Below are 27,481 nucleotides of genomic sequence, written 5' to 3' on the forward strand. Positions count from 1 at the left end.
CAAATTATTAGTCTTTTGCATTTCTTCTTAAACTGGAAGTGCTTGTTTTCAATGCATGGAACTTGAATGATTCTTTTCAGAATTATTTTTCAAGTAGTATCAGGGGACGTTTAGATTGGATAACAGGAAAAATTTCCACACAGAAATAGTTGTCAAGCCTTGGAGCAGGATGCTGTGGCTGAGTCACTAGCCTGGTGATATTTATAAGATTTGTAGATGTGGCATTTAGGCATGTGATTTGGTGGTGGAATTGGCAACATTAGGTTTATAGTTGGACTTAAGAGGTTTTTTTTTCCTAGCCTAAATGATTTTATGATTCAAACTGCATGACCATAATGTTAAGACCAAGTAACTCTAAGTGTAATTAGCTGCTTTTCCAGCATGGCTTGCCACTTCAACAGTTTGTGTGATTATGGAAGAATTGCTGCTAAGGCCAAGTTAATCCTCAAGAATGGGCGTCATGCCACTGAGGCAGCTGGCTATAATCCCTTTATAGTCACTAGTAGAAAAAGACAGCTGAAAAATGGGATTTATCTGATCCTTACAGGTGCACCTACCTTAGGATGAAATAATCAATTCCTTAGAAACACTTATATTTTTTCTTTGCCTGTTAAAGAAATTTAAGTGACTATCCAAAATTGCTGCCTATTATATCTACATTGTAGGTGTAAAACAATTGTTTATATCTACATTGTAGGTGACACAATTGTAGAAATAATGCTTGCCTGGAATGCCTGTCTGATTAAAATTCATTAGGAAAACTGTTAGTTATTAAAACTATGCATAGATATATCCTGTATGATTAGTCTGACCTCTTTGTTACCACGTTAATAGTCCTAGTAAATTGTTTCTATATACAAAGCTATATTAGTGTGCAGCTAGTAATTGCTACCTATCAGCACGCTTTAAGACTAAAGCACTAGCATTTAGAAAAAAGTTGTATTTTTGCCTTTTCTGTTCCTCTGAATTTTCCCCTGCTGGTCTAGGGGAAATTTCTTTATCATATGCACTTGCAATTCTATAATGAAAACTCATTCAAAGGATGTATCTTTGTGCTTCCTTTTGATGGCATTGTTAAAATAGCTTTAAAGCAAGAGTAAATAAATAATAGTTCAATACTATTACTCGTTTCTGCACAAAATTTACAATTAAAGCATTTACTTGTTTGGTTGGCTTTTTTTTTTTTTAATCCAGTGTTCCAATCTTATAATAGTTAGCAGGAATGAATACATCTCTGAAAGCATTGGATTTTCTTTGGCTCACTTCATTCTTGCTTCCCCCACAGGAGTTCAGTTGTGAAGAATAAGCCTGTGCAATATTCATATACTCTTACCGATGTCTTTTATCTAGGAATGGGTCTCAGAATAGTGTGCAGGAACTGGGATTTCTTAATTTTATGCTGTGGGGGGTTTTGGTAGAATGAATAAAGTATGGTTAAGTTGAACTTGTTATCTTGCTATCTGTATTTTCAGGGAAAAAAAAAAGTTCCTTGGTATGATTTATGGAAAAAGAAAAGCACAATCTAGTATCTTCAGAGAACAGATGAATTTGTGTTATGAAATCACATTGACTATTGTTTTAACACGGAACTGAAGCTTTACAATTAAATATAAAGCCTGAAGTTGCAGGCATTTTTATGTTGTAGTAACAACATTATTGCTCATTGACCTGACCTGTAAATTACAGCGAGGGTAATGCAAAACACACAATTTAATGGTTGTATTCTGAGTGTTCATTAAATGATGAATAGGTGCTTCTAACACAGCCAAAGCTTTATTGTTTGAAAAGAGTTCATCTCAGATGCAACATTTCAAGACTTGATTAAGGTAATTGTTGTAGTTGACTACATTAACTTGTTTGATGTATTGGCTTTTTATGTTTTCTTCATCTTAATTAGAAAATATTTAACTGTATCAACATTGTGTCTTTGAGTAATGGGAAGGAAGACCTGCTAGCTGCAAAGTTGTCTTCTGTTGCCTGCAGCTTAATTATGAGGAGCATATGGCAGTAATCACACCAAAGGGCTTTGCCCCACTTGGGGTTCTCTCCTTACTTTAGACATCTTAATATACCAAAGAGCTTCAAGGAAGGGCTGGAACTTATGGTGCCTCTTGACACTGCCTTTAAAGAGCAGGAGTACTGTTGTGTTTCATGTGCAGTGTTGATTTGGGTTTTTTTTGGTAATACAGGGTAACACATTTAAGTTGGGTCACTTTTCAAGACTGCTAACTGAAGAAAATACTTGAACTCAAGCTGCTAGTATTATGGAAGAGGTGTTAAACTCGTGAGCAGATTTTGTAGTTCTCTATATATGCAGGTGTTTAACTCTAGAAAAATAAAGTCACTTTTTAAAATGCTGCTACCAAGAAAATACAATTTCTTTTGACTTTTTTTTTTTTTTTGTCTCAAACTAAGTGACAGACATTTGTTGCTATGGCAGCTGCAAAAAAACAAGGAGTAGGTAAGCAGCTGATACATATATAAACCTGATAAAAAAGTTAAATTGGACTTTGGATTGTAAAATTATCTCAACTGGTAAGTGCTAAAATTAGTGCAAGATTAAAAAAAGTCAACCCAACATAGCAAAATAAGCTCATTAGGGTACAGCTAATGTGCCATCTTACCCAATTGGTAATAGCACCTCTGCAGCATGAAGATGTGTGTAAGAAAAAATAAATTCCCTCCAAACTTGTAGCAATACAGCAATTGATAGTTACCCAGTGTTTTGAAGATGAGGAGTAAATGAGGAAGACGAGCAATTTATATTTACTACAGAAGTATTCATGATATTCTTCAGTTGGTGTTTCTGTGTTTAGCCACTTTTCCTTGAACAAGTGTGTCCTCACATTAGAAGGACAAATTTTATGTGCTTGAAAAGCAAAAATAGGGGAAAAAACATCCAGTGGTTTACCTGACATAAGAGAGACCACATGGAAAAGAGCACTTCAAAGGCTTATGGTTCTTCTGTGGTACTATCTCCTGGCTGTGAAGTATAAATAGTTCTTCAAATATTGTGTGAACTGTTATTGATAACCTAAAAATCATTGAGCTTATCAAAGTAAGACATTTTTTAAAGGACGAAGGACATCTGGAAGATAATTGTAACAGTAAAGTAAACCTCAAAGAGACAAAACAGGTCTCACAGAAAAATGGCAGTATTTTAGTTTTGCTGGTCTCTACCTCTTTATTGTTTCTCTGTTTTTAACACAGGAATCATTCCTTTCAAGTACTTCTAAAGTGTTTGCTAAAAACAGAAATTGAAACTTGAGACCTACAGCCATATTCAGCCTGGACGACATGACTGCTGGGCTTGCTGTTTGAAAGTCAGGGCAAGTTGGTGGTACAGTGAATTACATTTGTGGGGTCACATTGGCTTGAGGTGAAGAGCACAGTACATGTTAACATTTATGCAGAATAGGTCTGATGCCACTTGCCGCCTCTTGAAGTCATCCTGGCGATAAGGCTATAAAGGAAGAAGAACCTGATTAAAAGCAAGAAAGCACATAATGTCAGTTTTGTTACAGGTGTCAGTTCTGCTTGAAAAGACAAATAGTGTCAGAGAAGTTCCTGTCAAAGGTTTGAATTATTCAGCTGAAATCCATCAGAAACAACTTAGGGTGATTCGAGACAAACTCAGGTGGAACCCTGTAAGAGCAGTTATTCAAATTTGTTCTCTTTCCCCAAACAACCCCTGTGAGAATGCTTAGTGAAGTAAATTGGGCTGTTACAGTCTGAACTCTTTTGTACTTCACTTTTTTCCCATTCTCTTTAACTTCTGCATGGGTAATACCTGTAAGCTGGGTTTGTGTAGTCATCACAATGGAACATATGAATAGCTAGCTCCTTAAATTCTCCATCTAATCAGCCAGCTAATTGTTGAAGGAAAAATTTCTTACACTCCCAGCCTTAGGCTGTATGATTGAGGAAAGTATGAGTTATCTGTTCAGCTTGACTTGAAGCTTTATTTTCTGAAAACCAAATTTTTTTAAATCACTTTAGGCAATTATATGATTAGAGGACAAAAAAGAAATTAATGAAAAATAAAAGCAAAATAATTTTTCTGACTGCTGTGAATTAATGTAAACTATAAAGGAATAAGTTATTCTGACACAAGGTAAAATGATCAGCAAACAAAAACATTTGTGGAATGAATTACTTGAAAGAGTTCACCTACTGTTCAAAAATGCCAAAGGACTAGTTCCTAAATTTTATTCATGTTTATAATACTTGTATAACTTAAGGAAGTAACAGTATTAATTCCCAGACTAATAACAGCAAAGCACAGTCAAACAAAGGCCTCACAAAAGGTTAGAGTTAATGGTTCTAATTGAGTTGATGACTATTTTCCCTTTGGTGTAATGTCTCTTAAGTTAAAAAATGGGCAAATTCAGTATGCAGTAGAAAACGTGAACAGAAGAGACCAGACATGTAGTTTTGTTAAGTGAAATAAATAGTTGCTAAAATTTTCACTGAGCAGACTGAAATCAGGGCTTTTATAATGAGCCAGGCTGTTAAAGATGAAGAAAAGAATTATGGACATACAGCCTCTAGCCCTGATTCCAGTTAGCAGTACAGGACAGGTGGTCCTGCCACCAGGCTCTGCTTCACTCATTAAATGGAGTAGGCTGATGGAGCTGGCCTGTCTCACAGGCATGGGTGTACTCTGTGGTCTTGGCAAGGTGTGCCTGTCTGACAGAGCATTCTGGTTTTGAAATAGCTATTTAGAGAATATACAGGCTGTGGTGTTCACTATAAAACTTTCAAGTTTCTTTTCTAAAATATCCATTATCTTAATTGATTATAAAGACATACCCAGTTGAAAATTCCATGTTGGGTGTTTACTAAAAACATTCTCAGTAGAGAAGAGGAATGCTATCTCCTAAAACATGTTTTGATATGGCAGGACAGATCTGGGCAACATGTTCAGAAACCTGCTGAGTGTACCGTGTTCTTTGGGGTGATGTGACACTTTAGGATGGCCACTTTAGGATGGATGAAGGGAGAGGAGATTCTTGATTTTGCAAGGCAAGAATAACACTGAGCATAGGGAAGAAAAGAGGAGGTCAAGATTGTCAGTGCTGCAGAGTGTGTTTTCTACTTAAGTCATAGAATTATAGAATGTTGAGGGATTGAAGGAGACCTTAAGGATCATCTAGTCCATACTCCCCACTAGGGCAGGCTGTTCAAGGCCTTATCTAACCAGTTCAAGGCCTTATCTAACCAAGCCTTGAACACAATGTCTCACCACCCTCACAGTAAAGAATTTCTTCCTAATATCACACCTTAATTTCCCCTCTTTCAATTTATACCCATTTCTCCTTGTCTCATCACTGCAGTTCCTGATGCAGAGTTCCTCTCTGGCTTTCCTGGAGCCCCCTTCAGATACTGGAAAGTGCCAAGAGGTCTCCACACAAATTTCTCTTCTTCAGGCTGAACAGCCCTGACTTTCTCAGCCTGGAATACTGAGTCCAGTTCTGGTGAAGGGGAGTTGCTCCAGCCCTCTTACTAACTTTGTGGCCTCCCATGCACTTGCTCCAACAAGTTCAATGTCCTTCTTATGTTGGAGACACCTTCTTATGTTGGACTCAATATTCCAGGTGGTTTTTCACAAGAGCAGAGTGGAGGGGGAGAATCACTTCCTTTGACATGCTGACCATGCTCCTTTGGATGCAGCCCAAGATTTTGTTGGCTTTCTGTGCTGTGAGCACTCACTGCCAGCTCATGGTGAGCTGTTCACCAACCATCATCCTCAAGTCTTTCTCTGCATGGCTGCTCTCAATCGCTTCTCTGCCCAGACTGTAGGTGTGCTGCCCCAACCCGGGTGTGGGATCTTGCACTTGGCCCATTTGCATGGGCCCACCTCTCCAGCCTGTTCAGGTCCCTCTGGATGGCATCCCTTCCCTTGCCCTCAGCAGGTGACTGCACCATGCAGCTCCGTGTCATCAGTGAACTTGCTGAGAGTGCATTTGGCCCCACTGTCCATGTCCCCTACAAAGATGTCACTCTGAAGCTTTTCACAATAGCTTCAGTGACATATCTCATTGGAACAACCTTTCTCTGAGTTAGGAATCATTTAACCTGGAAATGAGGTCCTCCTACAAAGGCTTTGTGCAGTCATCCTCTGCAGGTTGCTTTGAAGAGCAGAACAAGTCAAGTAATAAAATCCCATCTATTATCAACTCCTTCACAAATTTATTTTAATGTTGTTTTTTTAGAGGGTGTTTTAGAGGGTGAATACTGATGAGCATGTCACAGATGCTTGCTACTATAAATTAAGATCACATGAGGTCTAAAATGTTCCTCAGAAAATGAGTTTGCCAATAAGCCAGAGGAAGGGCTGTCTGAGCAGGAAAACAGTATGCAGTGAAAGATGCACACAGTCCCCAAGTGCAACCAGAAGCAGGCTATTCATGATAACAGATTCTTTGCAGATCAATTTGGTTTATTAGCAAGTTTTCAATTTGAAGTTTTAACCAGCCACTTCACCTTCACCTATTTAGTTTATTCTGCTTAGCAGTAATTTTGTCCATAGGCAGTCTAGGCAGTGTTTGAGAATGCTTTTGTATTCTTCCCATCTAGGAAGGGAAAGAAATGTTTTTAAAGACCAAAGGGCATTATATGCCATGTAAAATGGTCCAAAAAACACATACAACACAAGTACACAATATCTTGCCATTTCAACAGAAGAAAACTTTATACTGGGTTGTGCTAAAGAAAAATGCACTATCTTTCACAAAAAAAAACCCCACCACTGGTATGCATTTTGCAATACACTTGTAAGAGCCCAGTTTCACCACTAATTCTGAGTCCAACACTTTGAGTCAAGAGGGCCAGTTACTGCCCAAAGAGCAGCAAAAAGACTGATTAGAAGTCATGAGGAGGAGGTTAGGAGGACATACTGAAAAAACAGAGTTTTAGACTAATGAAAAGGCTGAGGAATTTTAAGCTTTCAAATGAGTGAAAAATGTTGTTGGGAAGATGAAAGCCATAACCTACTCTTGCCCTACACCTGTGGGGTAAAGAAGACATAAGCTAGAACTGCAGCAAAATATGTCTATGGTAGGACTGAGCTAAACTTTCCAAGGACTAAGATAGTTACACATGGAATTAGGTTTTTATGGAGCTGGTACAATCTCCAGTGAAAGTGGTGGGAGATGAGTTTACACTTCCACTAGTGTGAATGATTTGGATCATTTTAGCCTGCTCTGAGGTGAGAGGTCTCCTGGGACAGCTTCCAAGGCTGTGTGACATTTCTTTTGCACCACAGAGTATCCTCAGCAAGATTGTGGTATCTGTCTTGGGCCAAGCTGAAGGGCTGCTCATGATAACTATAACAACCACTTGCATTGTCTTTCTTCTTATGTTGAACAATATATCCCTATGTCTGAGATACTTAGTAATTTTTTTTCTCTAAGGTTTTATCCTTGTTCAAACCTTTTTTCCTGTTGACCTAAGTAACATACTAAGTTAAGCAAAATCTCTTGCAAGCGTCTGTGAATAATTGATTGAAATAACTTGACAAGGTTCAGTAGCTGACATTATGTATATAAGAAACACGAGTGGAGATGAAAGAATTAAATTGCTATATTGTGATGATCTAAACCATTGGAAGGGTCTGTTTGCTTGTTTCCATAAAATTTAAATAGGTTTGTAATCTAGAAAAATATTTGAAACTTAAAGTTTAGCTGAAGCTTAATTTTAACACTTCTTGTGACAGAACAATTTATTTTTGCAGTTATTATTAGTTAATTTTACAGCTCAGTTGCATTTACCATCCTGTTATGGCTATGTGAATTTGGGAAAAACTACAAGTTCAATATTTAACTAAATTTCTGATTGTGACAAGGCACTTCAGAACGTAGTCAAAATCTCAGTATCAAGTAAATGGACTACTTCTTGAAACATGAATGGCTTGAAACTTGAATCAAGCATGCATCATGGTCTATTTGGGAGCTCAGTAGTTGCTCTGCATTCAGTGTGTTAAAATTGGGAAATTGAGTCCCACTTGGGTCTAGACAAGGAAGGATTGATCATGCTTTTTTTGGAGGTAGATGGATAAGCAAGATTAGCTCTCTGTGCCAGGGTTTGACCTACAGTCCTTGCCATGTGCAGAATTTCTAGTTTCCTGATAGCACTATCTTTGTGTTGCAGCGCTCCTAACTTAACCAATAAAATGAAGTCCTCAAAAGCAAGATTAGCCAGGACCATAACATCCATCCCTGACCTGTTAATACTTTGGTACACACTCCCATGTACCTTTCTCGTTTTGTAGTTGAAGTATACTTCAAATTCAAAGTATAGTTTTCAACTGAGAACTTCAATCAAAGCTTAAGTGTACAGTTAAAAACTCCTGCAATTGATAAAAAATAGTAATCAGGAACTATTGAGGTAGAAGCTGTGGATTTTTCTTCTTTGACTGTTCTAGTGACTTATTTTCCTGCATCAGCTTTGATCACGCATTAAATATGTCTGTGGCTCCAGGTAATTTCATTTCCTGAAATAAAAAGGAAAGGGCTTTGTTTTATGTAATATTATTGTTTAATATTTCAGAGTTGCTATTGATGCAACTTTGCTCCAAATTCTAATATAAGCTTCGCAGGGATGTCTGAATTGTGCTGAAGCCACTAGAATAAACCCCAAGAAACTTCACTGCTTGATTATTTTTGTATCACTTTCTGAGAAATTTGCAACTCCTAAATAAATATTCTTGGCTTTAGGAACAAATCTGAAATATGCATTGGTAGTGACAATATTTCTATTAAATAAATTATGATGAATAGTTGATTTACATCGTGAATAACTTATTTTCTGCTGTTAATCTTCAACAAGGAAGAGGCTAAGAGGCTGGATTTAAGGTCACAAGTCAGGCCAGATCCCTTGGCTGTGACGTGCTTGTCATGTCTTTCTAACCTAAGTTTCTGCATTTTTTAGCAAGAAAAGAATCCACATGCTCTGTTTAAACTAAAGAAAAACATTTTGACTTTATTTGCCTTGAGTCAGTTTGCTGCATGTAGCTCTTTTACATTGCATGTATTTCTTCAGATGCTAGATGTAGGGTGCAAATTTCATGTATTGGTTTGACAATGTGCATCAGGCAAATTCTAGTAACATAGCAGTGTTACTTTTAATAGTAGTACAGACAAGAGCATAATTGTCAGCAAGTCCAAGAGAATAATATGGAAACACATACTTCTGACTGTGCTTGCTTGAGGCAAGTGAGAGCATTGTATACAAATAAAGCTTCCGAGGCTCTACAGAAGTTGAAAATATGTGTATGAATTATGTTGATATTAAAGCCTAGCATAACAAGCTTCTTGGAGTAGCTACCTAACTTTTAGTGCCATAAGGCAGACTGCATTATACTTACTTTGAATGAGTACATGGAGTACTTTGATCCTCTGCTACACTGCGAGCAGCCAGAAAATCTGGGCTTAATCTGTTGTATGATACTACTTTACTATTTGTTCTATGAAACTACTTTAAGACCTGTACAGTAATCAAACACTTAAAGTTCTGTATCATAGTTTGAGCTATATCACACAGACAGACTGTTTCTTTACAGGTTTTCCACCAGACAACATAAGGATAAATATATTTAAAAGAATGCCGAGAGAACTGTTCTGATCATAGAAGGGGAAATATCCAGGGAAAAAAAAAATCAAAGACCTTTATTTATGGGGAGGAAAAATTATTCATTGTTTTCCTGTCATTTACAGAAACATGCTTTATGTGCTGTCCTGCAAAATTTTATCTTTATTTAATGCAATTGGCTCTAGAGGCTGCTGATGATTAAGTAGAAAAGCATATTTATGGATATCTAGGTGTAATCTAAGTGACTACTAAGAAGATCTATGCTTTCAATATTTATTCTGTGCAATGTAAATGAAGTGTGAAAAGTCAAGAGAAAATCAGCTCTCCTGTACCTGGACTGTTGCAATGTAAACTACTTGAATGACATCCTTAACTCAGTTACTGACAGAATTAGAAATTTTGATAATGGAAAATAAAAATTAGATGAGCTTACAGCTTCCAAGTATACCAGAAAAATCATGCTTATTACCAGGATCTCCTTACACATGATAATGCATAGTTCCTTAGGTATGATTATTGGAAAATTATATTCTATTAATTGTTCCAAACATGTAAAGCTATCTATCCTCTAGTACAACAAATCTGCTATATTTATGGTGGTGATGATTAGGCTTGTTTTGCAAAATGATTGTGGAGATCATCATGAATGTATTAATTGATCTCTTTGTACATTCACTTCTCAATTCAGTACTTTGAGTTGTATTAGGAACAAATAAGCCAATTAAGTTAAGAAAATGACTATATTCCCAGATTTATGTTAAATAACTTTCCATGATGACAAAGATGATTTCTTTTTAGGTAGTGGCTTAGACTGTTATGTTGACATCAAGTAAATCCAGTATTATTGATGACTGAAGGGATGATGAAATATTTCCTGTAGAGACCAATGAGACAAAGCAGAGATATTCTTTATTGTGCTTCTCACTCTTTAGTAGGTTCACCTAAATTTTGGCCTCTAAAGACATTTTTAATAAGTACTAAGTTGTTACTGGCCAACTTGAAACGAAATTAAATATCAGGTTAAAACTTGCAGGTACAATTTTTTCTTAGATATCTTTTTTTTTTTCCCTGCAAAAGAATAGAAGAGATAAAGCACTTTTTTTGCTTTCTTTCAGGGTTTTTTTTTTTTTTTTTTTATTGTTTTATCTTCTTCTGGACTTCCTCAATATAATTTTGGGGTATTTTGTCTCTGTACAGGCCATTGTTTTAACAGACAGGCCAAAAAGTTGACAGTAACCTGTAGTATATACTTCTACCAGAGGATAAATACAATGTCTGGTTTGATTGCATCTCTCTACAGCAGCAATAGTGTATATTGAAATAACATATAATAAAATTCAAGTAAAACTCAAGTAAATTATGAGGACTGTAAACTAGCTACTTGAAAACCCTTAAAGCTTATTAGTACAAAGTAGGTCAAAATACTCGCATAAACTGAACTTACTTCTCCATCAGAGAAACCTGATATGAAATGACACATGGAAATTGATTATTTCTATATAAGTGAATTTGTAAGAACAAATGTGCTGCTCTAAATGATATCCAAATCAACTTTGAGAGCCCAAGCAATTTTTAAAAAACCTGATTCTGATGGAAGGTGTGGTTTCATCTTGGTGTGATTTAAGACTGCTTTGTCACATGCCACCGTGGGGTTTTCCTAGTTGCTCACCAGTGAAGTAGTGAATTTTATTACCTTGACTAAAATATATGTATTTTAAAAATTGTTAAATTTTACCTAATATAATCTAGTGGTTTGGTAGTTCCCCCCTGCTTCAACTGGAAATATGCCCACAAAAAGCTAGTTACAAGCAATATTTAAATGCAGTTCTGCTTATTTGGAACTTAGTATTTTGTATCTAGGGATATAACTTACTTAATTTTTTTTTTTTTTTTTGTTATTCTTAGATGTTGAACATGGTGACAAAAACTTTCTCCCCAAAAAATTAAACTATTTAATTTCAGTTTATATCACATAACATCAGGGCATGTTTTCCTTTTTGACAGTCTGGCAGGTTATTGGTAATACATGTTTGAGAATTTCTCCACAATGGGGATAATTTCATGGAGTTCTCACTTTTGAGAGGAATTTTAAATGTCTTTTAAAATGTCTTTTTTACAAGTGTTCTTGTAAAACCATACAAAATGTAATAGAATGAAATGAATGAAAGCAACACTAAAATTGAGAATGAAACATGACTAGTCTTAGAAATAAACCACTTAAACCCTGAAGTGCTAATAATCTCATTCATTAGAATTTATTTTCATTAAGACTTGTCTTTCCTGAGGACAGAGTCTGACCAACAGTACTTAATTTTCAAATCTGTTATGTTTTTGGCTTTCTGGAACCAAGAGATGTCCATGTTAATAAAAAGATGCTGTCTGCTCAGCATTTCTGTAGTTTTGTTATTTTTACTCTTTGAAATAATAGGCATTGAGTGGGCGTATATGAGATCCTGCTCAGAAAATATAAAATCTCAGTTTCCCACATAAGAAACTTTTTAATAATAAATGAGATAGCTGTGATTCAAGGCTTTTTCTCCTGACACCCTGACTAAGACACCTTCTTGCTATCTTCTTTCTCTATCAAATAGATACTGCTTTTGCTGAATGCAAAGCTCCTTCAAGGGCACTTAGAGTTTACTGACCCACAGCTGATTTAAATATCTGGATTTGTGAGAATGTCCTGTGTTATGCTGGCTATTAATTAGGGAGGGAGGGAAGGAACCAGAGGTGTGCCACCCTCATCTGAGCATGAAGTGAAGGTGTGCTCTCTCAAGCTAATGACCATCCCTCCTCTGCTTGCTGTAGGAGCAGAGATCTGTGGGGTTATTCTGAGTGCTGCTGAAAGGTACCAACAGCTGAAGGAGTTGCACAAATGCTCTTATATTTGTGTGATGATGCATCATGATGTGGCTCTTCTCCTGATCAGGTGAGAAATAAGGGCAATAACCTGCTGTTCATGCTATGTAGTATAAATATCCATCTGATTTAATTGATGTTACTACATTTGAGTCCTAGATGTGATTTAAAGCAAGCTTCCTTCCTGACCACATCTGTCTTTCTGAGAAATTCAAGCCATTTGTTATTTGTAGGAACTGGTATAATGTGAATCAGCTGGATTTAGCAAGCACAAGTCTATAGATCAAATTACTGCTATGTGTACTGGAAAAGTAACAAAGAACGCATGGGCATTTAGGTGAGCAACAGGAAAAAACTATCCCAAGCTTTCATCTGAATTATGTTTATACCTTCTAGTTTGAAATGTTCATACAATATGTAATACTTTCCAATATCCTGGTCCCATAAATATTCTCAGTTTCAGAAGATGCCCTTTTAAACCATTGCTTCATACTGCAGAAAAAAATAGATAATGGAAGTACTTGCTTGTACTTACAGCAATATTAGTTGCTGTAGTCACATCTTAACTCACTGCTTTGCAACTATTTTATGCATGGCAACTAAAGTATGGCATTCAGCTTTGGTTTTACTTTTCTACTGTGAAGTTGTTTGATACTTTAATCTCTTAGAGGATTATTCCCTTTCTATTCTTTCAGGTTTGGTATAGTCTTTACCTAACTTTTAAGTATTTTCCTTCAGTTGAAAAGAGCAGCTGCTGTTTATCTTGGATAGCTTCTCATGTTATAGTTTACAAAGCATCATCTCTGTTACAAATGACCAGAGGACACAGCATTATTTAAACACCTTCAAGTAACCTCTTAAACTCATGTTGCATATTTTCAACCCAGGTGGATTTCTATGATAACGTAGGCAAATGTAGCTGAATATGGAAATGACCATGGTTTGTACTGTAAATATGGGCATCTCAAATTTTCTGGGAACTTGTTTGTTTGGCTAAGAAAAAAAGATAGCAGATTAGCTGTATGGGAATGGAGGTTTCAAAGCACAGAAACAAGTTGTGTACTTTTGAAACTTTAAAGACTAGCCTAAAAAGAAAAATTTAAAAACAATGTGAAGAATTTAAAAACACAGACAATGGTCTATGTTCTGGCTTGCTAGAATAAATCTGTTAAGCTTAACAGGAATGGAAGCTTTTACAGAAAGGTTGGTTTTTGGATACTATAATCTTAACTATAGAAACTGGTGCAGAAATCTTTGGACATGGTAGCATATCCTTTAACTGAGAGCATAGTGTTGTTAATTAAATAAATGAATGAGAATGCTTAAATCCAGGATGTTTCACTGCATTTATTGCTTTCCATATTTTTAGTAAAATTTAACACCTTTCCAGTTACTTCCTCCTACAGATATTTCTTGTTTACTTAATTTTAAAAGGATGTGAGTTGATATTGGGCAGGTTGAACATGTTAGTCAGCTGGGTATAACAGAAGGCCCTCAGTAAAATTGATACTGAAAAATACCTTGGCTCACTTCAACCTTAAGATTTCTATAATAGCTCTCCAGTTTTGTGTAATATCAGCCATTACCATCCCTCCTACTGGAGAGCATAAATTATCTAACAGTGCTTCTTTGTTGATATTCTTATGAGATTTTAGCTGAGCATATGCCACTTCTTCACAAAAGATCTCAGCATTTTGCTTTCCTTTTTTTCTGACTTTTAGTGCATGTTGAGGCTGGAACAATGATTTAAAATCTCACATCCGTAAGTCTGCGATTCATGCAGTTAGGTAAGTAAATGATACAGTAAAATGTGTGCACAGTTGGGTTCAGAGCTTAATGCTTGGGCTATTATGCCAGTAATGAGTGTCTGAAGTAACATTACACAAAGACTTGAAATATTGTATTGCTTTAGAATGAAGGCTGCTTTTCTTTTGTAGTTTAGGAGTGTAGTCAGTCTTTCCTAAGTATCATAAAGCATCTATGCTAAATGTAATCACAAGTAGCATTCACCTAAATAATGTCTTGAATGTTGATGGGACTTCTGTGCCATGTGCCCAGGCAGGGAGCTAAAAGATTAAGTTATATAAGTTTTCATTTCAAGGTCTGACTGCTTTGTTTGTATATCATTCTCAAGAATTATGTGTAATACATCTCTTAAGCCAGAGCAATTGAAAGGAGATTTCAGTAGCTTAAATCCTGTAAATTGTACCTTAATAAAATACAGTATGAAGCTGAAGTGCCTCATCAGACAAGGACTGAATAGAAGAGCAGAGCAAAACCTTGGTGTTGGAGAGGTAAGTGAAATAACTGATGAGTAGTTTAGGTGATGACACAGCATGAAACGAACAATAATTTTCTACTTAACAAATAGTTATTTACTGTCTGGTGAGTAAGCAGTAGCTTATTCTGTTGTACAAACTCACAGGACTTCTTTACAGGCAAAACAGCTAAAAATTTTGGGGTTAAAATGCAACTTGAAACAAAAGCACCCACTCTCTCCTGTCATGATTTTAATGCAGCAGGAGAAGGTCTTGTGCTTCTGTTGTAATAATGGCATAAAGGGAAGAAGAAGGAAACAAACCTATCAAAGCCAGTGTAAGGTTTGGGAGATAGAATGATGTTGGAAGAATGGGAAGGCATTTTAAGCAGCTTCTCCTCAGAGCAACTTGGGAACAGTGAGGCCAGAGAAGAATTTACAGAAACAAGTCATGTCTGTGGCTAAGACAAAGGATTTGCCCATGTGACCCAGGAGAGGTCTGTCTCTGACTTTCCTGTCCATATGTGGTGCAGTTTCTAAAAAACAAGATAACATTTGGGTGAGGAGCCAGAGGGAGATAAAAGGATAATGGCCATATTGGCTGTCTTGACTTGTCACTTCACAGAATGGTTTGCGTTGAAAGGGACCTCTAAGATCGAACTCCCCACTTTTTTCAAACTCCTGAGTTTCAGTGAAGACAGCTTCATCCAGGATGTTTCTCAAGTTCAAGCAGTAATAAGGTTTGTTCACTGCAGTCTCTCCATCTTCCCTGAAACAATCTTCTGGTAAGGACAAGTCCTTCAAAAATCTTCTAGTGTCAATTGCATTAGAAACCATGCAGATATAATTTTGATGCATAAACATATTTCACTTCTGACTGCTGTTGACTACATTGGATGCCAAAAATTCAGAAGATAAAAAATGAAATATATAATGATTGATAAATCCAAGGAAAATCTGGAGCTGAAGGGTAGGCTCTTTTGAAGGGGCAGTCTGAATTACAAAATCTTGTCTTGCCTCAATTCCTTCCTTGCATTATTGGGGTAGTACTTAATTTCTCATAGTTGTTTTCTATTTTTTTTTTTCCCACCAAACTGTATAAGTAGTTGGATGAAAAACCTGTCCTCAACGTATTTCCAAGACCTGTAGACCAAAGTCATCCCATCCTCTCCTGATTGTCCTGATAGTAATTAGAGTTAATACTGAAATTTTTTACTGGATAATATTTTTTTTATATAGCTGTAAATTAATTCAAATATCTGTATTTCAATATTAAGAATGATTTTTTTTAAGTTTTGGGGGATAAAAAAGTATGGTTAATGTTTTGAAATATAAAAAAAAATTAATAAACTTTTGGATCAATTTTTTTACAAGTCATGAAAGAAGCACACAGTAGGATGCTTCTTTATCAAAAAGTTCTCTCTCCTTAAACCAGTGCCTATTGATTTATGTAACCTGTATTTGGTTTGTGCTGTCAATATAGTATTTTGAATAATATAATTTAATTTCATCTTCTTAAGCTCAGATAGTTCAGCTGCAAGATCTTCAGACATTTAAGAAACATGCTGCAAAGTGCTGCAACATGACCTTTGGTTTTCTGTATTGCATAGAAACTTTGTCTTGGCAAAAGAATGCATGCTTGTGAAAGGGACACTTCTTTTTGTTTTAGATAATTTCAGATGTAAGTAATCCTTTTACATTCAATATTCATTTAGTATCCTTCTACTTGTCTATTTCAAGCTTGTTGTGGTGGCCATGTGCTCCTCATCTCTGAGCTGATGCACTGCGAGTTCAGTACTGCTGTATAGGGATTTTTATGCCTTCGAAGTCTTCCGTGTGTCAGAATAAGGAGGTTACCATACACTGCTGGATTTCACACAGTAATAAATGTTAGTAGAGATATGACTAAGATATCAGTGACCTGGCAAAGCAATTGCATAAAGCTTTTTATACAGGAAACCATTAAATTTGTTCTATGATTTCTTCTCTAAATTAATTTCTTGCAAGTCTCAGATGAAATATCCAGTAAGTTGTAATACAAGTATACTTGAAAACAATTTGAAACACTTGATGATGTGCTAGGGAGAGACTTACAAGAGTGATTATGGTACAAATATTGTCTTTTGCCTAATGGAGGCTAGAGAGAGCTAGAACTCTGGCCATTCCCCACTGGTCTCACTGATATGTGAAAAAATGCATAATATGAGCAGTCCACTGTCATGGCAATGGGCCCCCGGCCAGGTAATAATTAGCATGTGCAGGGCCAGGAGTCAGACTTTGATAATATTCATGGACCCCTTCCAAATCAGGATATTCCATGATTCCATGACAATATTATTAAGATGTTATAATTTTTCATCATAGTGTTTCTCCTCAGTAATGATCTGGAGGGATGTTAGAGTAGTTTCTATTCAATTTAGCCAGATACACTAAGAAACTGGGAAAGAACTTTTGAAGTGTGCTTTTAGCATATTTTTTGAAGAGAGGGGAAATTTCCATCAACTGGAGAAAATAGTTTCATTCCATTACTTAGAGCATTAGGAAAGTATTGGATAGGAGGTGATATAGGAAAAACCTGTAAATAACTTTCTCAACAATAGTAATAATACTAGACAATATACCTTATGGAAAGTAAATCTTATCAAGCATACGATTGTTACATGATTGTAAATGCTCTTCAGACAAAGCTTAGCTCATCTGGCTTTTCACCAAAAGGTGAACAGGCTAGTGACACAGTCCAAGGTAAAAAATTAAAAATGTTTGCATAATAAAATTAATATATTATTTTAAGGATGGACTCATCTAGTTGTTTTATAGTAGATACTGCAGCTGTGGGCTCTTGAATGCTTTTTGTCATTGTTTGGTCTTGGATTGCTTAATGTTAGAAAAGCCTTGCAAACAGTAGACAGACCTGGGGGGGCAATAAGTAAATAAAGTAAAACCAGGGTGGGACCCATCCACAGGAGTTGCTGTGGGACGTCACTCTGAATTGGTTTTGGTTTTCAGACATCAATTGGAAGTGGCACCACCCACTCCTGCAACAGTTGTCACAGGCTTCTGGGAGGACTAGCTCCCTGTTTTGTGCCACTACTGAAAGCAAAGAGCAACTTTGTTTTATATGACCTTGTGAATATCAAGCAGTCAATTGTGTTAGCTGTACAGGCATGACAACATCAGGAGCCCAGGGAAGACACAACTCAAAACACAACCAAAGCTGCAATACATTCAAAAAAGAATGAAAGAATGGTATGGCTTCCAATGAGGCTAAGATGTATTATTTGAAGGGGTTGAAAAATGAACTTGTTTTAATCTAAGTATTTTTGGGAGGAAGAGTCTTTTGACCAAACACTGTTTTTTAATATAGCAGCAAGTGATGAATTCTGTCACTGAAATGAATGTATTTAACAGTGTGAGCAGAAAACCTTAGAACTGTCTTAGCCATGGATATGCTCACTTTAACCTCATTTGACCTTTGAAAAATTGTTTATCTCAAACATTTCTTTGAGCTGCAGGTTTGACTTACAGACTTCAGGGATTCAAGTCACTTGGTTTGTACCAAAGAGGTAAGGCTCAGAGTTTTGCAATGTTATAGCTTTTAGAGTATAGAAATCTTATTACAATGCATGGTTAGATTGCTTGACCCAGATCACAGCTTCTTGCATGCCAATTATTCTTCTGTACTCATCATTCAGGCAATAAAAATTGACTTTGGCTATTTCATACCTGTGCAAGTGTTAAACTTTTCTCCAGTAAAGTGTTCAAGGCTTTTGAGATTTTTATGGTTCAGAGGATTGCAAAGGATGTCAAGTTATTCAACTGCAAGTGCTGAAAGAAGTATGATAATTAGTGCCAAAATGTGATAAAATATGAAATATTAAATGAAACTATTAAATGTTTGTTTAAAGATGTTTATGTAAAGCAAAATTCTACCATGACTAAATATACTTCATGTCACTGTGTTTAAATTACTTTACAGAGCAATCAGTGCAGGAAAATAACATGTTGATCACAGAAATTAATATTGTCATGCTTCCTTGACGTATTGCATGAATAATTATGGTAGCTTGAGGATTGCACATAAAAATATTACTGATACAAGATAAAATCAGAATTAAACCAGAAAAATCTGCTTATGGCTTCTCATACAGTACTTTGTCTGCAACATTGCTAATCCATGGCAATCTGTTATGTCCCTACATCTCCTGAGGCTTTCACACTCACTGGCTTTCATTTTCCATGAAAATCCATATAGAAACTCGAATATTCAAGTTGAATACAGTTTAATTTTCCTTCTGTAATTAAGTCTAAAAGTGATATGAAGGATTGATTCTTACTCTGCAACTTAGAACTAACCACTAAAATTACATGGAATAACTGCTAAATCCATGAAAACTAGGTATGCAGGCAATTAAATATTCAGGTTTTTTCCTTTTCTTTTGAGGATTTTTTAAAATCATGCCAAGTTTCTATTCACATGTGGAGAAGGTAAATAATAATAATAATAATAATAAATCTAGTGTAATTTCTGCTTTTATACTGATCTAAAAATGTGCATATCCATGAGTTTGACATAAAAACTTCTTAACATTTTTCAGTATAGGCAAGAATGCTTGTGGTGACTGAAGTACTGAATGGCCCTCAGCCAAAAGATACAGTGAGACAGTCAAAAATATTTGTACTGGAAGAAATCTGATATTTGGTACAGACTGTAAATGTGTATTTCTTAAGTCAGGTGAAATCTTGGCAGCTGTGTTTCTTAGACTATGTGAGATAGAGAAGTCCCTCACTAGAATCTGTAATCATAAAAATTAGAGTCTATATCCCTCTTGCAGCCTTAAAAGCATCATGAGGTGAAACACTGATCACTACTGAACACTCCCCAGGAGATCTGGAAAGAAGGAACTTGAAGAATGAAAAAGAAAAGACACCAGAAAATCCCAAAGTCATAAGTATACCAAGTCAGACTTAAAATGGCTATTTCTTTAAGTTTCTCAAACTTTATTCTATTTCGTTGTTTGGTACAATATAAACTTTAAAGCAGTGACATGATTAATCTCGTATCGCATATACTTTAATTCTTGAATGTCTTCTCTGATGACAATTCTTTATTACAAAACTCAGCTTGGTTTCTCAATGAAACCAACTTCATCTGAACAACAAAAGCAGCTTGATAAAGAAAGAATTGAGCTTTATAACTGTTGATTAATACCGTTAACCCTGGTTCAGTGAAGATTTCTGATGAATAAGTTCAATTCATTAGGTCAACTATCATTTGATCTAAATTATGCATATATTATGTAATTGTCATACAATTGTTCTGAAGAAAGTTGAAGAATTTGGTGGCAGGAATTTGAATCTTAGTGGAAAGCTCTTAGAATGGAAGTTGACATGTCTAATAAGAAGCTTAGAGAGAGCTTTCTACATCATAGTACCTTTTTGTCAGAATTGAGTGGGCTCATTAGAACTTCTAAAACACATTGCCTTAGTTGGCTGACATTATTAGGGAATAATGAAAACACATAAGTGAAAAAATCTAAATGGAATCCTATGGAGTTTTAGTAGCCTAAAATTGGTTTATCCTCTTGTTAATGTAGGCTATAGTAACACTCTGCAACCTCACCATTAAAAAGGGTGAGATTTTTGGTGGGCTGGTAATGCAAGGTGTGGAAAGAGATTTGTCTGTCTTGTAAGACCATTACCCACTTGCTAATGCACTGGGTTGTAGCCAGCTAATGAAAACAAGGTGGGATGAGCCCTGGGAGAGGCAGAAGAACAGAGCAGAATTTTATAGGCATGTACAGCTGAGGAAACTGTGCTTAAAGGCAAAAGCACAGGTTTTAAATTCATTGAAAACTTCTTGAGAGCTGTCAAATTATTGTCAATATATGTAGTCAATTACTGTGGAAACTAGCATGTTTCTTTTCTCTTCAGTCTAATTTTGGCCATCTCTTGTATAAAAAGAAGAGAAAAGCTGAATCTTAATCTAAGAACATACTGCAAGTCAAAATAATTAAGCCAAATAACTTGTTTTTAAAGTGACTGCTAAATATTCATAAGTGCCAAAACTAAATTTTAAAAAGTTAATGTTTTGCATGACTCTCAAACTTTTAAATGGCTTAAGTAATCTTTGATATTGTAATTGGAGCACTTCAGAACATTTTCCTGTTTAGCTAGTAATTACCTCAAAGTAGAAGGTATTAGCTGCTTCCAGCCTTAAAGAAAAATATTAACCAGCAAACTGACAATGACTACTTGGCTAATAAATTGTATCTTCACCAGGAATGCCAATAGCAATTGACTATCATACGTAAACTACAGAAAAGATTAATGCTGTTGAAATTGCATCATGATTTTTTTTCAAAGATTATAGAACTTGTAAATGTTAGGTTTTCCTGAGGAAGAAAGTTCTACTTAGGTCTTTGAGGGATAAGAGGTTATTATTTTGGGGGTGGAAAAAGCTATTTTTCTGGTTGAAATATACTTTTAGCTCTTTTGACAGCTTACAGTATGCAAATATGGGCATGAAATCTTTTTTGGATATTACTCATGAAGGTACAGAGCTAGTTCAGAACTCTGGATTTCAGCACCTCTATGCCTTTGTTCTGTGGCTTATAAGATGTGCATCTTTTATCAGTTCAATGTTATTTTATATAAAACATCTTTAAGCTATCTGGAATACAGTTTTGGTATAATATCACCAAATATCAGAATATCAAATATCAGTAATTACTATGTGCACCTGGAGCAATTCTCATTATTCTCACTCATGTTCAACCCAGGAAGAAATTGGCTAAACTTCTCAATTTTTTTCTCAGACTACCTAAAAAACCTCAAAGTGTTAGATTGTTTCAGACTATATATAAGTGTGTGCTAGATTGCCAGAGTGGTAACTGAAATTTGGCCAGTAAAACTGAAGCTTTCTTATGAAAATACTTGTAAAAAGTTTAGTTTGAAGATACTTAGTAAAATACTCAGACTTTTCAGATCATGAAGGATAACATAAGATACCATCAGCCACACAGCTAATACACAGTGCAAATGCTGCTGTCTCTTTACAGGAGCACTTCACATCAATGGCCATAACATTTGGGAGTAGGGAGTTATAAGATGGATGGCATAAGATATATTGCATTTTGAGGTTGAAGGAAGCTCCAAGAAAACCCTACAGGGCAGCACTGCAAACAAAGGACCCACAGGATGGGCTGGAGGATGTGGTTGATGAATGCAGGCAGATGTAGGCACCAGCGTCCTTGTAGGGTGGCTGTCTCCCAAAGCTCTGCTCTCAGTCAAAATCCAAAATCCAAGACTGCTTCCATGTGGAAAATAAAGGACTACTCTTTGGAAACCCTTTCTGTAATGCAAAATGAAGTAATGCAGCTTTCAAATTTGAAAGATAGCAACCAGGGGTGGTGCAAAAGCATGGAATTCCTACAGTTTTTCTACCCTGTTAATTCGCTCCGGGTGTTAGAGCAGAGGGACCATTATGAAAAATATATGTCTTGTCAAATTCTAACTCCTTTTTCACTACACTGTTTATGAAACAAATGGTTTCCTTAGATTAGTATGCTGTCAGGCTTTTCTTCTAATGTTATTTTTTTCCTAGATTCAAATTCCAGTGATAGGATGATATTTATGCTAATTGAAACAATTGGAAGGTCTGGGTTGTGGGGGGGAAAAGGAGGGGTTTTTTTCCTGTTGGTGAGAAATGAGCTTTTGAACTTCTGATTAAAACCTAGTAAGGAGTTGTAGGATTTTTAATTTTGTTTCTCTCTAGAAATATAAAATCTTGGATTAGAGAAGTCTGAAGACACAAGTGGTAAATATTCTGGAATTCAAACAGGAAGCAAGTAACCACAGTCTTAGCAGAGTTGTATCAGATGGAGATCTGTCTTCACCTTTCAAGCTGACAGTAATTTTTCCATTAAAGCAAGAATTGCATTGTAAAATCTTTTCAGACTCACACCTACCAAATACATTTCATATCTAATCTTAGTACTTTTTCTCCTTAATTTCAACATGGACAGAGTTGAATCACTTCAGCTGGCAGATGTGATGGTACCATAGGGCTTTAGACAAGGAATAAAGTAGTAAAAGCGTCTCAGCTCACTACCAGCTTTTATCACTGTGATACAGAACAAAATGTCATCAGTTTTAACTATGTTTGCACTCAGTCTGGTATCGCTACCCACAAGGCATCTGCTGCAAGATTTAAGTTTGTCACACTGGTAAGTGTTTTTACCAGGGGAAATAGTTGAATGTGTGCAGTTAATGATAGGACACGTCTGCTGTTGTGCTGTCAAAAGCATCCGTCTAGATGTAAATATTTTATATAAGCTTAGAAGGACAAAGGCTAACATGATTTCTGCTATTTGTACACACATCAGCGCTGCAAAGGGTAAAACATCAGTCACATATCTGTAGAATTGGCTAGGGATATGAAAATCTCTAATAGCTTGCTACTCAGATTGCATGCACATGTCTCCTGGCCTCTCTTAATAAGAAAGATGAAATCTCTGCAGGAGGAAAGAGATAAAAGACCAGAGAGAGTAGAAGATAACACACTCACCTGTTGGAGATTCAGAATTGCTCTTCATTTTTCATGATGTGCTGTAATGGATCCTGTTCATCAGACTAAAAATTTAATGGGTGTGTGGGGCACACAGGGAAATAGGTACCACCTAAGTAAAAAAGACTTTGGATTGGAGGATCATTTGAAAAAAGTAACACATTCTTGAATAAAGGAACAGCCAAAAAGTCCAGCAGAGAGCAGCCTGTGTTCCTAAGTGACCCTTTGCTGTTTAAGATGTGCAGATCAGAACACTGTGCTGTTGTTTAACTGTGCATTGGCTTTGTCTTTGGCACTTGTATTTCTTATGTATTTCAAAAGCTTGAAAACTGAAATAATGAAAATACTGGGATATGGGTCTTTTCTTCTTAGCCTTTCTATTTTCTTTCTATTTATATCAAATAACCATTTTCCCCTTTGCCCATTAATTTATATCATTAATTTATATTAACTTTGAAAAAAATGTTAATTTTAGGTTTTTGGGTTTTTTTTGTCACTAACAACTTGTTGTCACCTTGTAAAGGCATATGGACTGCTAAAATTTGAATTCCAGGGTCATATGCCTGGATCAACTGCCAGAGATATTTTTAAGCAAGCCCAATGTCAGCGGGCTAAAGGGAGATGTGCACCGTGCGCTGCAGCTGACCTTGGGTGCACAATAGCTGTGTTGGCAGTGATTAAATCTTTCAGAGCACCACCGTGTGCTGCAGAGGAGCACATTCTGGAAGGCATGTTGAGTAGGAGGTTCCAGTGTCCTTTCCTCCCTCTCAGATGAACCAATGCATCACGTACTTGGCTATTAGCACTGCAATCTTCTCCTGCAGAATGTTCCTAAGACAGTTTGCTTTCACAGTAAACCAGCACTTTCAAGTTGCACTTATTCCTTTTGATGAATTGTTGCAAGCTTTTTCCTTCTAAAATGACTACTTTATCTTGAAATAGCAAGTGTTAAGGAAAGTTTAAAAACAGAAATCTGAAGTCAAGAAAGCTAGAACTTGAGAATTGTGCAAATTCATGTTTTTGATTCCTTCAAGTATGCCCACTGTTAAGGAGAGAGAAAATGGAATTCTCTCACCTATATACTGGTGTAGATTTGACCCGAACCAATAATTTTTAAAAAAATATAACTGAAATTCACAGCCAAATTGAAGGCAGCTTCCTTATTTCTTCCCAGTCAAATCTACTGGTTAATATGAAATGACAGCTTTGAAATACTTGTAATCACTAGACTCCCTCAGACCAGTCACTTAGTGTGGGGCTCTGCATTGTTGTAAGGTCTTTGTTGGTATAAAATATGACCTTTCTTTTCCTTTTCTATTAGTTGGAAAGACACGTGTACTGTCTCATAGGAACAGCACTCGGGGGGCCCTTAAAAGGATACATATATTCATGGCATCTGCCTGGTTTTGGTAATTTTTTTTAATTTTGTTTTTTTACTTTGTGAAGATTTTTAGCACATGCGTTTCATTTCTGAATATAAAAATGTCTGTTCTTGTCTCTTTTCCTTGACTAGTCAACTTTCATTCTAATGTATTTTCATGTCTCCCAAGGACATTACATTGGCAACTTCTTCTAAACGCCGTGAATTTTTTTTCTTCCCCTATTGTTAGATAGTAAAGGATTTTACATTTGTTGTTAATTTCACACATTCCTGGTAAGGAAGAATGGTTATCATTGTTCTAAACATGAAATTGTATTTTTTATTTATTTTGCCTTTTCATGCAGATGAATTAGTGTTTGTACAAGTGACATGACAGGAAGGATTATTATTTCTGTTGCTGCCCTCTGGGGAATTCACTAAATTGACTTTGAAGATTGTGATATTTTCAAGCTCAAGTACGCTGTTCTCTAATGGCAGTTGCTTCCACTCTTTCTCAATTTTCAGGTTTTTCTGTCATGAATGTCTTTCTGTCCTCTACAAGTTCTGCCAGAAAATCCATGTTAGTAGTAATGTTATGTTTCACAGCATCCAAATATGTAGTGATTTTACTCCCAGAGCCCAGGCTGCTGCTTACAGCTCTGAAAGTTGAAGTTTTTCCTAGCTTTAGTAGGGTACAGACTAATTTATTAGCATTTGAACTTTCTGTTTGAATCACAAAATGGTTATGGAGTAATATTTCATCAGGTGACAGGAATACATTTTCCAGTACTTGAAGGGCAAGGGTTCAAACACAACTATGTGATAGTGGTTTTTGGGTTGCTTTGTTTGGGTTGTTTATTTGTATTTTTGGTGGGTTTTTTAAGCAGTGGTTTCCTTTAGTAGTGGCCTTCACTAAAATAGGCTGTGATAATCTCTGCTTCATAACACTTCAAATAAGTAAAGTCCAACCTTCTATTCTGATTACGGTTTTCTTTTTGTCTATGCCATGTGGAAGAATAAAGTCTAATAGGTCTGTTACAAAACTGGTTTCAATATCTGCTTTCTTTTTTTTTTTTTTTTTTAACACCACTATAATCCCCAGATTCTTCTGCTTCCTTCATTATTTTATAGCTGTAAATGTGTTCAACCTATTTTTACTGGGAAATACAGGCTTAAAAATAAGTTAGCTTGGGTAGAATTCCCACATTTAAATATATGCTGTCTGAGGGATGCAGAAGTGTTTCTGCTAACTTTCATGACAACATATTCACAGGCATGGACAGCAAATAATCATGAGCTGCTCTTGTTTTAACAGTAATCCAAAACCACTGTATTGTCTTTGTGTCTTTCTTGTTGGTGGAGATGTGCTGTGTGATCCTTGGCTCTTCTATGTGGTCTTGGCAACCCTATGGAATACTTTGCTTTAAGTAAAGCCTATGTTTGAATTTAAATATATCACAGATGCATTAAAATATTTTTAATTTTTGCCAACCTTAAATGTGAGCTGTGTTTTCTTTAGTAATGAGTGGTACTGGACATCTGTGATCATGACATTAAAGTGCACCTTGTAGCTACACTCTTAGATGTGTAATCAAATTGATGAAATACTTACTCAAAAACAAAAGGAAAAAATACCAAAGCAAAACCAAATAAAAAAATGTTCTAGCAACTCCAAGCCCCACCTTCTGGCCTCTCTGATATATTACCACAAATTGTTGTGAAATTAATCATAAATTAACATTCCCATCACTGGCCATCATTAACTCAATTTCTGTAACATTTCTTAAGCTGAGCTTTACACTTACAAATTCAAACTGGGTTTTAATGTTTTTTAAGCAATGTTATACTCCTACCTTACCTTAGACAGCTGGATTCAATCTCAATAAGTGATTGTATCTTCTTGCTTTGTGTTTGTTCTGCTAAAGAATTACTGTATCAATATTAGCATGTGCTATTTATAATAGGCTGTAATATTGTTGTGATTGAAATAATGATGCTTGTAAAACAAGCTACAGTCCCTGGATATATTAACATTTTTCTACTGGCTTTTCTATTTAGCTGTGTCATCCTTACTTGAAGTCCCCACAAAGGAGGTATTCAATTTCAAGGCAGAACTTGCTTGCCATTTCTTGCCATGATGCAGTCTCATCTGCCTATCTGCACTTAAGATTAAGGTATTTATGGAAGATCTAAAGTTATTCTTTCTGAAGGAAGAATGCTGAATGTTTTTCTGTCTAATATCAGTGAATTGTTGCTTTGGGAATAAATTGAGATGTTTCTAAAGTATTTGCCTTGGCATTACTTTAATTACTGGTAACCGAGCTTCCTGCAAAGTCAGCTCAAGCTTCTCCTTTATTTTCTGGGACATTGAAAGATTCTAATACTTTACTGCCTCCCTGGTAGTATCTCATGATAGTTAAAACTTCTTCATGGCAATATCTGGTGATAGGTTCTTGATCCTAGAGTACTTTGAAATAAATGTGTTTTGGTGCCCTAGGCATCTTTTAAGAAAGGAAGCCCCAGCAGAGAAAACTTTCTAAGTGTGTTTCATGTCAAGTCTTTAACATTTGTTAGATCCATACTATTAAATGCCTATATTTTGACTAAAACACCCCTAGCTTTCTCTTAAAGCCCCTGCCAGGACAAACTTCGATACAGTGAGGAAGAGCCAGTAGCTCCTGGCTGAGATGCACCTTCTGAGCTGTCCCAGTGAAGTTGCCACTGGGCAGATTTATTTCACTAGAGATAAGGTGCCCAGATGTCATCCTATTATTGGTGCCTGGAGGTAGCAGGAGCTAAATTAACCTACAGGAAACACTGATATCTGCTGTCAATTTTTGTCTGGATG

Source organism: Vidua macroura, chromosome 2 (genome assembly GCF_024509145.1).
Source record: "Vidua macroura isolate BioBank_ID:100142 chromosome 2, ASM2450914v1, whole genome shotgun sequence".
NCBI classification, from domain to species: domain Eukaryota; kingdom Metazoa; phylum Chordata; class Aves; order Passeriformes; family Viduidae; genus Vidua; species Vidua macroura.